The sequence below is a fragment of the Motacilla alba genome, chromosome 12, assembly GCF_015832195.1.
Source record: "Motacilla alba alba isolate MOTALB_02 chromosome 12, Motacilla_alba_V1.0_pri, whole genome shotgun sequence".
Taxonomy (NCBI): domain Eukaryota; kingdom Metazoa; phylum Chordata; class Aves; order Passeriformes; family Motacillidae; genus Motacilla; species Motacilla alba.
Genome location: NC_052027.1, coordinates 3,925,650 through 3,941,778, shown reverse-complemented (window position 1 = coordinate 3,941,778; position 16,129 = coordinate 3,925,650). Strand labels below are relative to the sequence as shown.

At 50.0% G+C, this 16,129-nt stretch overlaps 1 protein-coding gene across 10 annotated transcripts in view; it reads right to left on the bottom strand.

The window, feature by feature from the left end:
* FOXP1 (forkhead box P1) overlaps positions 1–15,817 on the bottom strand; it is a 378,552-nt gene extending 362,735 nt beyond the window's left edge. For 2 of the 10 annotated variants that reach the window (XM_038149504.1, XM_038149486.1), the window contains exon 1: positions 14,904–15,070. The gene's annotated coding sequence lies outside the window, so the exon portion shown is untranslated. The other 8 variants (XM_038149488.1, XM_038149492.1, XM_038149503.1 and 5 more) reach the window with 8 other exon arrangements.
* Positions 15,818–16,129: the final 312 nt, after the last annotated feature.

Below are 16,129 nucleotides of genomic sequence, written 5' to 3'. Positions count from 1 at the left end.
GGGTGGGACAACAGAGATCTCAGCAGCCTTTGGATGGCTGCACTGGAGCACCCTGGGGCACAAACACCACAGCCTCCGTGTGTTGGATGAGGAGTTTGCTTTCCTTTCCATCTCTGCACATCTCACAGCTCTTGGATCCAAGTCACACATCTCCTCACAGAGCTTCATCTCTGCATCTGTCTGCAGTGCTTAATTTGTCATGACTTGGAGGGGCATTTTTCCAGGCACTCACTGCATGTGCAGCCTGGGAAGTGGCAGAGCCCATTCCCTGATAACACGGGCCTGGACTCTCCCTGCAACAAACCCTCCCTCTGGCCCAGGAGGTGAGGGGAAAATACAGGAGCACACGGAGCAATTAAGGCTCCGATCAGATGTGGTGTTGACACATAAGAATGACCAGTGAATAACCCAAATGCAAGGTGAGGGCTATTTAGGAGCACACAGTAATTGCACATGGAGAATACGGATCCTCAGCACAGGGTGAAGTATGTGGGTAAGCACAGGAGGGGTTCAGGACCACAGCTCTGCCCACCTGCACATCAGCCACTCCCGGGGATATCCACACCTCAGGTCGGGCACAAACCAAGTAGGAACAAAGGGTGGGTAACAAGAATTTTATTCCTACTAAATATTTTATTCTGGCTGCTGCTCCTCTCCAAAATTAAAGGTAATAATTAAAAGCGAGGGGTAACGTTTTGCTGCCTCACTTCACAGACTGCACATTCCAATTCCTCAACAAGGCAACGCAAAAGAGAACAGGCTGAGAGAACAAGGCAGAGAACAGGCTGAAGTCAGCTGGAGAAGGCAAGTGACTTTGTGCAACACCAGGGAGGCCCCAGGGCAGGCAGCTGGCTGCTGGGCTGGGTCTCACTTCCCTGGGCACACCACAGCCAGTCTCCTCCAGTGCCCACAGACCCCACTGACAGTGAAAGCCCTGTGGGCTCAGCCCTGGCCAGTGGGCACCCAGCACCACTGAGGACTCTCCTCACTCCAGCCTCCCATAAAATTATCCACTGGCTCTGATGGGGCATGGAGAATGCCCACCTCACCTCACCACCAGACACTGGTCACACAGCAAGGCTTGGGGGCAGTCAGGGACACCCTGCAGTGCTGCTCTGTGGTGCCAACCCCTGCCAAAACACTCCACTGATCCACCTGCATCGGAGCATAGGGACAGCAAGGCAAGAGAAGCTCTCAGGGACAAGAAGGTGCCTCCACATGAGGAGGGAGAGCAGCCCTGAGCACACAGCAGGGTAGAGGGAGCAGGTCCATGCCAAACTGCAGCATGCCCTCACCCCCATAATCCCTGTGACACGGGAATGCCAGCACCATGCCAGGTTATCACAAGGTGACAAGACTCGTGGGCTGTACCTGCTTGCCACGGCTTGAGCAAGGCTCCCTCGGGGCTCCTCCACTTTCACTTCCTATCAATGTGCACCTGCACCCATATCAAAAGCAGGAAAAGCATAAACCGTATTCAAAGCTTTACTCAAACCCCCACTGGAAGCCTGAGTTGATGCCCGTGCACGCCAGCACCTGGGCTCACCAGCAGCCCCATCAGTGACACTGCCTGTGGCTGTCCCTGCACCGGAGCCACCACGGCCACCCCCATGCCCCACACACCCAGCACACCCATCCTGCACAGCACCCAGTGAGCACAGGGCGTGGGACAGATCCTTTCTGGGTCAACCTGTTCCTGAGCTCTGGCCACCTCTTTCCTTATCAGCTGGGCTCTCTAACTCCACAGGCGCACGGCAGGCTGGGCACAGCTTTATCTGAGTTTTATGTGCAGCTGCATTTGCTTATCACACAGATAAGTTATTATAGAAACAAGAAGAAACAGCAGCAGCCAGTAACCCGGGTATCTCAGGGCCCTCACCACAAATTGCCAGCCTCTGGACCAGCTCATCACCCACAGCTCACAGGGAAGAAGGAAACCCAAAGAATATGCGATGCCAGGACAAGCACAGCAACAACTTCAGTACCTGGCACTAAGGGAGCAGCATCAGATTAACAATTAGAGGAAACCCACGCTTGGCAGCTTTGGCAGGGTGGTCCCAGCAGCAGGCACTGCATGCCCCAGGGCAGCTGGGCATGGAAGGATCCTCTGCCCAGACTGAGCACATCCAGACACAAAGCCTCTGGCAGAGGTCTCACGTTACAGCAAACGCTATCAAGTGGCCAAGGGGGTGGCCCTGACCCCTTCAGACCCTCCTCTGATCTCCAGAATCCAATGAGGATGTTCAACTGGCAGGAAACATTTTTCCCTGCTTAAGCCAGTTTTCCGCTGGTCCAGCTTCCTGTGCAGTCTCACCTCTGGTCAGCTGAAGCACAGGGGATGCAATGGCAAGCACGGCCAGGGACAAGCTGAGATATCTGAATCTACTTAACTGCAAAGTGAACCAAGCCCTCACTCTCTATGGCACCGAGCGCTGTCAAATAGTCAAATTGAAAGTAGCTTTCATCTGAGCAAAAACAAAGGAGGCAAAGGCTCTGCAAGGAAACAATTCTCCCTTGACGCATGTCATGAAGTTGTGAGCGCGCTTGAGTCACGGCACACGTGTGGACCATTGTGAGAGATGTGTCCTCCTCCTCAATCTGCTGGGAGCAGCCACCAGGCAGAGGTTGAAACATGCGGAGGTGATTCAACACCGACGAACAGAAACACTGAGACGTGCTGTTCTTAACACAGGGCTGTACCTGACACCACTTTTATTTACTCAGGAAAGTTTTCTGCCCTGTACGACCTTCCCCTGCCAATTTACCCACGTGTTAAGCACAATCTCCATCCCACCCTGGATGGCTCAGTACAATACAACAAATACCTCCAATACAGGCAGACTTTTTTTTTTCTTTCGCACCTATGAGAAATGTAAGTTGAAAACTTGAATATTGCTTGTTATCTGACAAAGCATTATACTTTCTTTGTGCTTATGGCATCAACCAGGAGAAAAAAAAACAAAACAAAACAAAAAAAAAAAAACCCAAAGAAATGGAAGGGGAAAAAAATCTTCCTACCAGAATGTAAATATTTGTGCATAGCAAGAACGAGGTATTTCCATGAAGCTTTCCATAAAGGATAACTGCAGGCCAAATTTTACCAGCAGATACAGGCACATAACTCCAGCTAAAGTTACTCAGAGCTGCCCAAGTTTCTGAGAGGCCAACTCAAGCAAACAGTGTTCATGTCCAGGAGGACTGCGAGCTCAGGAGCTGAGGCTGCATTCCCAGCTCTTTTGAGAGAGGCAGATGAGATCTGTTTCATATCAGTGAAGAACTTCAGAGATGAGTCAAACCTGCAGGATTTGCTGCAATACTCGCTGCAAAAGAGGATGTGAGAACTGGCAAGTACGCTGTGTTTACTCACTGTGCCATCTAATTCTGGAAACTCGAGCTGAGATTCAGCGTTCGAGCACGACTCCAAGGGGTGGTGGGAAGATCCTGGCCCTGTTACAAAGCCACTCGCTGGGCTAAGCCGGTGGCATCTGCTCAAACAGGGCCATGGGCTGACCCAGACAGAGGTTCTGCAGCTGGCAAGAGAAGCCTCCTCAGGGCAGAGGCTGCACCACATCTGCCTCCAGCCCAGGGACGAGCCTCCGCAGGCACTGGCGCACACGAGGAGCAGAGATGCTCTAAAAATCACGCACTGCTTCAGTTAATGACACAGATTTACTCTGGGTGTTAGCCTGTTTTGCTAAAAAAAGCCAAGCGGATTTTTTTTTTCCTTTTTTCCTGGTGCAAACTGTCCTTTATAGAGACTATTAATATCCTTCTTCCTTCAGTTTAAGCTCTACTTCTCTTCCTTGTTCTCCCACTGACTTAAAAGATAAGTTGCAAAACGACATCTAATTTATCTCTATCTTTTGTCCTCATCCCTTCCCTCCTGTTACTGCCTGGACAGGCAGATTGCTCTGTAGGGAATCACTGCATGGAGCACAGAGTTTATATTTGCTGCAACACTCACATTTTTAAGCAGAAAATGAAAGATTTTACCTAGTTTATACTAAACAGAACCCCTTTGGTTCTGGCCTCATGTAATTAATTCTGCACAAAGTAGTAACTTAGATGAAACACCTTGCTATAAACAGCCACCTCAAACTGCTGTGAATATTCCTCACTATCAGACACCACTGAAGACAGCAGCAGTGGATGGTGGCTGCCAGGAGGTTACACTGAAACAAATGCATTTTTATTTTTCCCTTTAAATTAGAAAAGATTATCATTTTACTCAGCAATGCCCTTTATTAAATTGAAACTCTCCACATCAGAATTAAACACATCCTATCTACTCAAAATGAAGTGTATTATTTATCAGTAATATTTAATGACAAAAACCTGATAACTTTTCCTGATTATACCACTGATTTCCTCCAGTCATGCATCATTGGCTCTGCTGGTCATTAGCATTATCACAGTGCATAAACTCTGGCTTAGGCAGCAAGTTTGATAACAGAGCCAGACACCTATAGCTACCATTTTTCAGTTTGTTCAGATTTACTAGTTTACCTCTCCATGAGCGTGCCTCTATCTAATGGCATCGATTAAAATCCCTAAAAATCCTAGACAGTAAATTTCCATTTCCATGCAGCACGCTTCTGCACACTCAGAATCCCTCAGTAAATATAAAGCACTTGGTGAAAAATCAGATTTCCCCTTTAACTGGTTGAGGACCCTTTTCCTGAAAGACTATACTCCAGCCAATCTGAAAAATAAATAGGAAGTATTTAGCCTTCTCTGACTGTTTAATGCCAGGAATATACTGGATAGGCTAAGGATATTTTAGTTTCATTCACAGGCAATGTTCCATTTTAACTTCTATGAAATAGTATTTTTGAATGCTGCAGATACCGGTTTTATAGAAGTGAAGGAAAAAAATCAGAACAGATAACATGGTACAAAATCAGCTAAAATGTACCAAGATGCGTTTCTCCTATTCTCAGTTAAATCCTGTAAATAAAATTACAGATTGGAAAGGTTTCCTGAGCAAGACCATCATTCCTCACTTTACTGGACTTCAGAAAACTTGGATGGGTAAAGCCAGAGAAAAACTTTAAAATACTTGTACAAACAATAGTTTTGCTGCATACTTCTGACATTCCTCTTTCAAAGCCTTTTAGGTATCAAGTAATTTATCACTGAAAAATACATTTGCTCTTTTCCAAACCTACAATTCAGGAGCTTTACAAACCTTAATATATATTATCTGAACACACATGCACAGGCATATCATTAAAAACCAACAAAAACAATTTATGGCGAGCTATTTCAGAGACTACATCTCCCAGTACTCATTTAATCCAATGACAGCAGGATAGGGCCCCTGACAACTCTCTGATTAAAATTAATTACTAAAGCTGTTAAGACATTATTACTATTGCAAAACTTACTGAGAAAAATCTCTCGTCTCAGTCTGCTAATGCAGGTACAGGCCATAATGTTCTGCACAACATCCAAAGAGTTTCTTATATGTTACACACATGAATACTCCAAGACTTGATTATTTAGCCAAACTGATTTTCTTTTAATTTTCTTTTATTTATTTTTTTTAAACTCAGTCCATCCAAGTGAGCTTCCATGATTTTAACAGGGGTATGCAGGGCCTAGGCCACGTAACTGAAGCTACATCTGCCTGTGTTATGGAAATACAACTATTTATGAAATCCACCCGAGGGGGAGGAATAATTTACAGTACACTGATCAACAGTTTGTATGGTACTGTCTGAAGGAGCCCTGTTTGAGAAGGAGAGCTGTTACAAAAGCAGAGAGTGTCGATACTAACACAATTGGTGCCACTGGGTTATGCTACTTGCCGGCCAGAATCCACCTCTCGCACAGAAAATTTCAGTTTGGGTGTAGTTTCAGTACCACTAACTGCAGTATTAGAGGCTGGGACCATTATACAAGAAACAGTAGCGATTTGATGAGGTTAATCCCAAATTCTGTGGTTTGCTGAGGCAAAAAATGGATCGAACCCCGGCAGCGAGCTTGGGAGCACGGGATGCAGGAGCGCTCACACAGCGCCCTGCTCCTCTCATCCAGGGGCATCAATCTCATCCTTCAAAAATCAAACACTGAAAAATACTGTTGTGGTTCTCCTCTGCCTGCCTGCTGCTCCACCTGCACGTGCATCATCCCCAAAAGACACTTCTGACCTGACTGAGCACCAGCCAACGTCAAAACCGTGGCCAGGCACATCCTGCCCTGGACTGCCAGCCTTTCCCAGCCAAACCCAGCTTCAACGTGCTCCAAACCCAGTGTCTGGAGCCACTCCATGATGCCCCACAGACCCCTGCCCTGCACTGCTTTTAAAGGGACTTCTACCACAGGAGGATTTACAAGACTGATTTTAATGGAATTTTTCTTTCCAGCGTGAGTATAAAACGTGGGAACTGGGCTGGACGAGCTGCCTGAGCAGCTAACAGAGGTTTGTCATGAGGTTCATGGAAGACAGAGTTCATGAGTCACTGTCAGTGAGCTCACTATTACAACATAAAAACTATTATTAAAAATAAAAATGCAAGTACCAAAAGGAACACTTCAAGAAGGTTTTAACTTCTTAATCCCAAACAGAATACCCTTGAACTGAGGTTCACAGCAGGCCCATGGGACAAAAATCCATAAAAGACAATGTTGCTATCAAAAATCTATTGGAACAGCACATTTTAGTTGAAAACCTCCCTCCCTATTTCAGATCCCTTGGTATTCCCAGAAGTTCCTTAGGAAGAGGTGTCTCACTCACACTCATCTCCCGGCTTTCCAGCAGCAGAAAAACAGATGCTTCACATTCACTGTGCAACACCAGGAAGATGCTTTTTAAAACTGACATGGGTTCCTAGAGAAATATCAGTTAATTACTTAATCCTCCTTAATGGAATGATCAACATCCTTTCAGCAAACAAGGCTGTGATGATTTAACGTTTTACTGCACTGGGAGAATTAACCCCGCTCCTCTCCCGTCAGCTGCAACGGCTCGTTTCTTTAGAATCAGTTCCATTTATTCACTTCTGCAGAGCAGCCCCTGCACCCAGGCAAGGAAAAAAACCAACAGACAAAAATCTGCCTCAGTGTTCTTCTGCCAAGGCCTGACCTCCAGACTGACAGAAAGGCAGGTGGCCTGGACACCCAGGAAATCAAGGTACGAGGCAGCACAGAGCAACAAGCCCCAGCGTGAGCCTGGAACAACTTCATCAGCATCCCAGGAACACCACTTCAAAAGGAGCCGGGGAGGGATGTTTGAATCCCAGCTCAGACAGCTCCTGAATCCCTGAGAACCCCGTGGCTGTCGTTCTGGCAAGAACAAAAGTCCTTTCAGGGCTCCACTGCTCGCTGCAACCAGACCCAGGCTCAGACAGAATTCTGCAGGCAAGTGTTGTGCAAGAAAGGAAATTCAGCATCGATTTTTGTGATCAGATGTTTAGTGGCTGCTCTGAAGACTCCAGCAATCCCCCCTCACCATTTTATCTTCCTTTATCACAAGCTTTTTAATAGAGACATGACATTCTGCTTACTGCTGGGCTCTCTCTATTTATCTCTCTCCTAACAACACTTTGGCATCATCGGCTCCGCTATCTAAATCAGCAATAGTGCATGTCCGGTCACATAAAACCAGAGAGGGCTTCCCGAGATGCCTTGGGAACTCTGACTACTCTGGTTTACTGATGTGTTAATATGCCCCATCCACTAATTAATGAACAAACAGCTTAGCCGGGGAGCTGGGGGAGGGACACCAACACGAAGACTGTGGAGAGCCCAAGGAAAGACACTTGACCCTAATTGTTAGCAACAAGATGACAAGACTGATCGGGAAGTACAGCTAAAACTCAGATCCAACATGAAAGGAAATGTCTGGCGAAGAGGGGAAAACTAACGATGCCATTGGAGGCTGCAGCCAACCTGCCACGCTGTGCCACCTTCTGTCGGGCTGTCAGCACTCAGTGCCCAGCACCTGGCCTAGGCTCCTCAGCACCACGCTCCCATCACATCCCTCTCTCCATGCCCAAATCCTCATCCTCCTCCTGCGACCCTGCAGCTCCAGGGTGTACACTCCAGCCAGGAAAAACTGGAGTTTGTTCCAAGCCGTGACGGGGTGATGAGAAAGTGCGGCTCACGCTGCGCCTTCCCAGCAAAATCACCTGCAGAATTCCAGCAGGGCCAAAGTCTGGCTGAAGTTTCAGACAGACCCAGTTTCACCTGGGGCAAAACATTCTTCATCTTAAAAACAGCCTGGACCGCATACCACAGCAGATATGCCTGTAGATGCACCAGCAAGAGGGTGCTGTGCCCCGTGTGCACTTTGGGAAACACTTCCATATAGAGTTCAAACCCTTGGAAAAAAGGTTATGAGCTCTTTCTACCTGAAAAATCAATTCAACTGCAAGTCACAGCAATGCAAGAGATGCTGCAGCACCGTGCTCTGGGACGCACACCCAGGAGAAAGTTGATCCACAGATGGCACGTCCAGTGCAGACACACCGTGAACGCTGCAGAGCCCCAGTTTTCAGTGCCAGTTCTTTAATTTCAGTGCCCATTTTTTAAATTCAGTGCCTCTGAATTAAACTAACTCAGTGAGGAAACAGGTTCTCCTAATAAAAACACACCAGCGAGAAGCGCTGTACAGACAGCACCATTAGCAGTAAACAATACACAGGAGAATCATCCCAATAAAACATTCCGGGTATTTATTTGCGCTGCTTTCCGAGACCATTGCAACTGAATGGGAAACTGGAGGGGAAAAAAGCCCACAATTAGTTTCAGAATAACACTCCCAGAAACACTGTAGCCTATCAGATCTATGTAAATATTTTACTATATGGGTTCCATTTCAGTAGATCTGTCAAGATATTTACAGGGCTTGACAGTATTTCTGCCTTTAATTAAATTTTCACACACATACTTTAATGTAATTTAAATAGATTATTAGTTGTCAGAATATAGTATAAATTTTGTTTACGATTTAGTTACTTTAAGTACTCGCATTGAGGAAACTCATTTAACCCCCTGACTGAGGAGCATTAAGTGTTGAGATGAGACTTCTAAAGAGCTTCTACTGCCCTTTGCACTCTTGCAATAATCTTAAATTACTACAACTTAATTGCAATTTCAAGGCACTAAAATGGAGATGCTTTAAAAACAGCACCAGGAGGGTCAATGAGAGGAGAAAAATTATTTAGTCCTACTCAGGTGCCTCTTAGGGAGAAACTGACTTGCCCATGCTCTTCTCTTTGCCCATTTTCCATAGAATCCCGTCTTCATTTGCAGAACGACGCGGAACAAAAAGTCATCAAGATTATTCTGGATACTTGCCACATCCAAACAGCCATTAGACATAAGCCTGCTCACTTGCATGCATGGAAGAGACCCGTGCCAGGAGAACAGAAAGACAAAACCCTAGAGCACATTTGCAGAGAAGGCTGCACGCGAACAGAGCCAGCAGCTTCTCTGACTTGGGAGCTCCAGTGCTGGAGTAAGGAAAAAGAGCACGTGTTAAACCACTGCAGAAATCCCAACCAACAAATAACTGATCTCCGTAAAACAGTGCAACTGATTCCTCTACAGCACAAAATACATCTTTTTAAAGTAAAAGACTACAGCGATCCCACAATTAAGTTTCTCCTCTAATGACTGCATGGTTCATTCCATGCTGTTTTTTCCCCCCTCTCTCTACTCTGGCATCACCTTGTTACCTGCAGGAGCTGCAATTCCCAGCACAGCGAGCTGCGGGAATCGAACGGCGCAGCGAGCAGGCTGCGAGCAGCGCTCCTGTCAGTGCAAAACCAACCACTTCCAGCAACCACAAGATCTTCTCTGCCTCTTCTTGCAGTGAGACACTTTACAAGGCTCTGGCCAACAGAAAAACAATCAGACTCACGATTTGAACACCGCTGTGCCTCAGCACGGCCGGCGCTGACGCGCGTCCTCGGTGGCACGACGTTAAGGGCTCCCAGCCTGGCCATACCTTTCGAAGCACTGGAATAAAGTTTGCTTGCCAGGACCTCTAAGAACGGTCTCAAAGACGCTGCTGATCTCTAGTGCACAGCGTCTCTGAATTCCACCTAGCAAATGCTTCCTGGCTTCTCCTGCACATCACATCTCTGCCGAAGCGCTCGCCGGGTGTGAAAACACGCTACTATACGTGGAGGGAGGGGGAGAAAAAGTTTCAGTGATACGAGTTAGTGGCACAGACCAAAAGCCAAAGGCGGCGACATCAGCAGAAGCCCCAGGTGATGCCAGCACACTCTGGATCAGGCCCAGGGCAGCCGACTGCACCCTGAGCTCACCCCTGGGGACACGGGGACCACGCCATGCCCACGGGCCATGCTCAGAGCAGGGTGTCCCCACGCTGCCGACCACCCCCTGGGCTTCCCCTCCAGCCACCAGCCCCTTCCCACCTGCTTCCCCAGCAGAGGCTCGCAGGGAAAAGCTCTGGGAAGCAACCTGATAGCAAGGCTCATCTGAGGAATAATTAAAGTGCGCTATTTAATTCAGCTTAAATACGGACAACAAACAAAACCCTCGTGCACCCAAGCCCTGCAGGGCCTGATCCCGCTCCCCCTGCAGTGGGAACCCCCGGGAAAGCTCCCTCCCAGGCACCCTGTCCCTGCACACACGATGCTGGATGTGCTGGGAAAGGCAGGAGAGGCCTGAAGAAATGCTGCACCTCCAAAAGACACCCAGCTACCTGCAAAAGCCCCACCGAGCCTTCTTCAGCCCTGGCTCAGCTGCATAAAAATATTTCAGCTCAGTGCCTTGAAGTTGCAATTAAATTGTAGTAATTTAAGATTATCATAAGAGCAAAGGGCAGCAGCAGCTCTTCAGCAGACTCCTCTCACCACTTAATGCTCCTCAGTCTTGGGGTTAAATGAGCTTCTTTAGTATAAGTACCTTAAAGCAAGTGAATCGTAAACAAAATTTATACTATTTTCTGACAGCATATAATCTATTTAAATTTATTAAAGCTTCTCGGAGAAAATTTAAGATGACAGAAGTATCATTATAACCCATAAATAACCGGACAGCCTTGCCGAAATAACTGTATTTTACATACATATCCTACATATGTGTGCGCATATGTTATTTCATTTGATACACACATACATGCTCAACGGATATTTCACAAAAGGAATTGTGTTATCCAGTTCAATCTCTCAGTATAAATGACCACAAGAGGTACGAATACTAAACACTAGATACATTCCATATATTTGCCTTTTTACTACCAGCCTTTTTCGTAATTTTTGCAGCGCTGTGAAACAGGAGTAATTCAGGAGCTACAAATGCTTACAGTATATCACATCAAGGATGATAATGTGAATTTTAGCTCTGAAAAAAGGTGATCCACTCAGTGAGAAACGCACACGGCGGCGTATGCCGCACGCTAATGTCCGAAGCACAATTCCCTGCTCAACTTCCCTGCTCCTTCTCCTGCCAGGGCAGAACCCAGCTGTGTTACGGTTACTGGTGGAACTGATTTAAGCAGAAAATGTTTATAGATGTTAAAAAACATTACACATTACGCAAAATGGCTTAATAGCATACATGTGCATGTTTAATGCGCATAGTTTTTATTGTCTAATTAAAATATATACCATAAAAAAATCTTTACAGGCTTTAGAGTAAGTTATGCAGGACAGTTATGAAACCTTACCTTACAGAAAGTATAAAGTACTTATTGTGAGATCCGCACTGCTAATTAAAAAAATGCTTATGCAGAAAGATTTAGGATTTCTTAATTCTTCAGCAGATGTGCACTTGGTCTGCCTTCTGATTAATATACATTAGGGTAACAGCCTCTTGGATTTTTTTAAAAATAAGTATTTTCATTGCTTTAGAATACTTTAAAGGAATGAAAGTGACACATATTTAAAGTTTGAGTTCAAGTGTTTGAATACAAACATGAAACTGTCACACAACAAAACTAACCTCACTCCCCTGGTTCATTTCAATTAGTACCTAAATCCTAACTGTTTATTGAAGTAAAATCAAGTGCCTATTAATACTCTTTACTGGCATTTCCACTAAAAACGACACGGGAACAGTCTCTGTGATACAGCCATGAAGACACATTACACAGTCTTGTAAAAATCCCGGCGTATCAAAACCAAGGTCCATCCTGACTGCTTGGCAACATGTTTGAAGGAAAGATATTACAAGTTTTCCAAACTCTAGGAATGCAGTCATCCAATGTACAGTGCTTAATCAGAACCAAACTCCTCTATTATACACCAGCACAGAACTTACACACAGAGAGGAAAAAAACCAAATCCACATTTCCTTACAATTCAGCGATCCAGAAATAAAAGCTGAATTCCACAGAACTTTTAGGTTTTTCTGCATTGCACTAATTTAATGCCTTCTTCTCTGCAGCTCTAGACAGCGTAAACATAATCAAATCCTAAGTCCCTCTGAAAGTGTAAAAATGCACTTCAAACCATCATCACTTTAAAAAAAAACCAAACAAACCCCAAACCCCAGCCCATGCACAAAAAACTAACTTTGCAATCAAAACCGTAAGCAGCAGAAAGCCTTGTTTGAAATAGTAGTTATTTTTCTCAGAGTTATCCTTTGGTTTCACAACAAAGATCAGCATTTGTAATGGTCCATTTCTGCATAAGTGAACATATAGCCTTGCTGCCTGATCGAATAGTCCAGAGCTTTCAGTGAGGCAGCTCCTGACAACAGCCCAGCAGCAGCTTTGTTTGATCTCTCCTGCCTTCCTTAATCTGGGTTGTCAAGGTTCACTTGTTGGAGGCTGTTTACTTTACTTTTTCCAGAAAAAAAAAAAAAAAAGTGATTTTTTTTTTCCTGTCTCTCATACAATGACTAATCCAAAGACTAAGGGGGAAGAATGCTGCCAATGCAAGATGTTAAAGCTACAATACCTTTTTTGCAATGAGATTTTAGCCGACACCTTTTGAATGGTAACTAGTGGAGAGCTTCCTCCCCCAGTGCCCTGGTCCATTCAGTATGGTTGGGAGATAGTTCAAACAAAATGTGCAGGGGAAAAGCTTCAGAGGAGAGAAGTTGAAAGGAGTAGCCCCAATTTCCCTGTCTTCCCCCAAATCTAGTTGCCGAGATGCACGGTACCTCCTTGCCCACACTCGCTTCTCTGGGAACTTGAGGGATTTCAGGCTCTCTCAAACTTACAAAACATAAAAGCTTCTCAGCAGTAACAAAAACTGTAAAAATAATACTTAACCCAGCAAAACGCATGTTTTCCAAAATATTAAAGTTAGCTGTGGATTAACAGCACAAGCAAAAAAGTTTCTTCGATGACATGCTTGCAACTTTGTCTAATTAAGCAGCTGTCACTAGTGACATCAACATTTGGTCAAATCAGGTAAAATCCAAGTTTAGAAAAACTGTATGGAAAGCAAACACAGTTTAGAGAACTGTTTTAATATTTAGAACCATCCAGCACCCCAGAAATCAGCAGGCTATATAGCGTAGACGACACGCTACGAGCAGTACACATCCATTACTCACTCCGAGAGCAGTTACTAAAAATGAAACCTTAAACTTCTGAGCACAGAAGTTGGGCTCCAGCTCCCCTACAGAAGCGGCTCAGAGAGCGCTCGCAGGCGGCAGATGCCTCGGGTAGGGACGGGAGGGCTGCGCGCTGCCAGGCTCAGAAGGAACCGGGGGGAAAAGGACGGGGGGAAAAGGACAGGGGGAAAAGGAAAAACAAAAAAAAAAAAGTAATCTCGCTCGGCTTGCTTCACTCAAAGCAAAAACACGCAATTAAAATCATTACAGCGAAGCGGCAGCAGAAGAGTCGCTGAAAGCGCGGCGCTCCGCAGCCCGCCCGGCGATGCTCTCCGCGCCGGGGCCGCCGCTCATTAATAGTTACCGGGCGGAGCGGAGGGGCTGCGCTGCGCCCCGCGGAGCCCTGCCCGCGCAGCTGCCCGCGCCCCGCTCGCTGGCTGGGTTTGGGGTTTTTGTTATTTTTTGGTTTGTTTGCTTTGTTTTTTTTTTCAAGAAAGAAAGAAACCCACAAACCGGCGGGGCGGGGGTGGGGAGGACGGAGGCGCGGACACGCCGCTCGGCCGCCCGCAGCGCGCACCCCTCCGCTGCCCGGGGACGCGGCCGCGCAGCGCGGGCCGGCAGGTGCGCGGGGCGGCCCTACTTACCGGGCACCGGCGGCGGCTCCGCGGCGCGCAGCGAGCCGCGGCTCCGTCCCGAGGCTCCGCACCGCGGGGCTGCGCGGGAGGGGGACGTGCGCACACACACGCGCGCGAAGGATGCGCGGTCCGCACCCGCGCAGTGTGAGAAGTTGCGCCGGGCTAAGCAAGGGAGGCGCGGGTGTTTATTCAGACACTTCGTTTCAAAAAAAAAAAAAAAAAAAAAAGAAAAAAAAGAAATGGGGGGGGATGGGCGTCCCAGGGACCCGCGGTGGGGGCGGATGCGCGGCGCGGAGCTCCGCGCCTGCGGAAAGGGCTGCGCGGGCGTAAAGCCGCAACAGGTGCCCGGGGAAGGGGGTACGGGCAGCCGGGCTCAGCGCGGGGGGGTGGGGGGGGGCGCGGCCCCACCGCAACTTCTTGCCCCGAGTGCAGAAGTTGGGGCGTACGCGCCCCTTGCGCGGCGGCGCGGAGCGACCCGGCGGAAAACACGCGGAAAGCGCGAGCGGGGATGGGAGGGGGGCGGGACGCGCCGCATCCCACCACGGCGGGGAGTGCGCGCAGCGCGGGGCGGGGGGGAAGTTTCCAAAGTGGGCGGGGAGGGGGCGCGGGCGGCCCCGCAGCCCGGGGAGGGGGCTCCGCATCCGCGCACCGCCGCCCCACATCCCCCCACCCCCCCGGTACCGCGGCGGCGGTCGGGGAGGGGCGGCCGGGCACGTGGGGCCGGCGGGGGGAAAAGTGCAACAGCCCCGGAGGAGCGGGGAAAGTGTCGGGGGGCGCCGGACTCACCCGCAGGACTCGGCCCTGCCGCTGCCCAGCACGGCGCGGCCGCGGCGCGGGCGGGCGGCGGCGCGGAGCGGCGCGGGGCTGCCTCCGTCCCGTCCCTCCCTCCCGTCCCTCCGGCACGCCGAGCCCGGGCGGCGCGGCGCGGCGTGCTCCGCCGCTCGGTAAATAACAATAGAGCCCTCCGCCCGGCGCCGCGCCCGCGGGCCCCGCACGCCGCCCCGCCGCGCCCCCGCCCCGCGCCGCCCCGCGCCCCCTCCCCGCCCCGCGCAGCCCCGCGCGGGCGGGCCGGGGGCGGCCCGCGACACCCCCGCGGAGGGAGATGTTGTTATTTTTTGCTGTTGTCAGTCTCTGACGTCACATCCACCTGCTGGGTAAACAAGGCTCGGCGCAAGGGAAAAATAATAATAAAAAAAAAATAAAATAATAGAGGCGGGGGGTGAAGCGCGCAGGGGGTGAAGGGCGAGAGCCCCGCAGGCGCGGAGCTCCGCGGAGGACGGCCGGGGGGGCGGGGGGGGGGCCGGGCCGGGGGAGGCGGGGCGGCCCCACGGGGAAGCGAAAGTGGCGGTGGAGCGCGGGGCGCAGCGCCGCGCATCCCTGCGCGCCCCTCCGCACCCCGAGGGACAGCTCGGCGCCCGGGCCGGGGCCGCTCCGTCGGCGGGGGCGCAGCGCTACGCACCCGTACCAACTTTTCTGCAGCCGCGCGGGGGGCAGCGGGGCAGCAGGCCAGCGGAGCTGAGCGATGCGGTGGACCCCGGAGTGCCCTCCGCGGGTACCCGCGGAGCCGCCTTACCTGCGCGGAGCGGCGAGGCGGGCGCTGCCCGCGTTCCCCCCGCAGCGCCCGCCGCTGTGGGCGCAAACACCGCTTAGACACACTGCGCGGGTGCGCAGCGGCGCGCACCGGCCGCTGAGCGGGACTGACCGTCCCGGGGACGGGGCTGGGCGCCCGCCCGGAGCCGCTCCGCGGGGGTGGGTCCGCATCTCGGGGGGTGCGCGGAGCGGCGGCGCTTCGGCCGCGCCGGCGGGGCTGCCGAGGAGAGGGGTGGCAGCGCCCGCGGGTACAGCGCGACAGGGGCAGAGCCGGGGCCACCCCGCTGCCCCAGCCCTGCGGCTCCGGCACTCGCGCTCCGTGTATTTTAACAGCACCGATGGCCTTTGCGCGGATTTGGAACCTCCGGCGGAGCGGGGACTCCCTTGGCGGCGGCCGGAGCAGGCGAGGGGAGCGGCCCCGC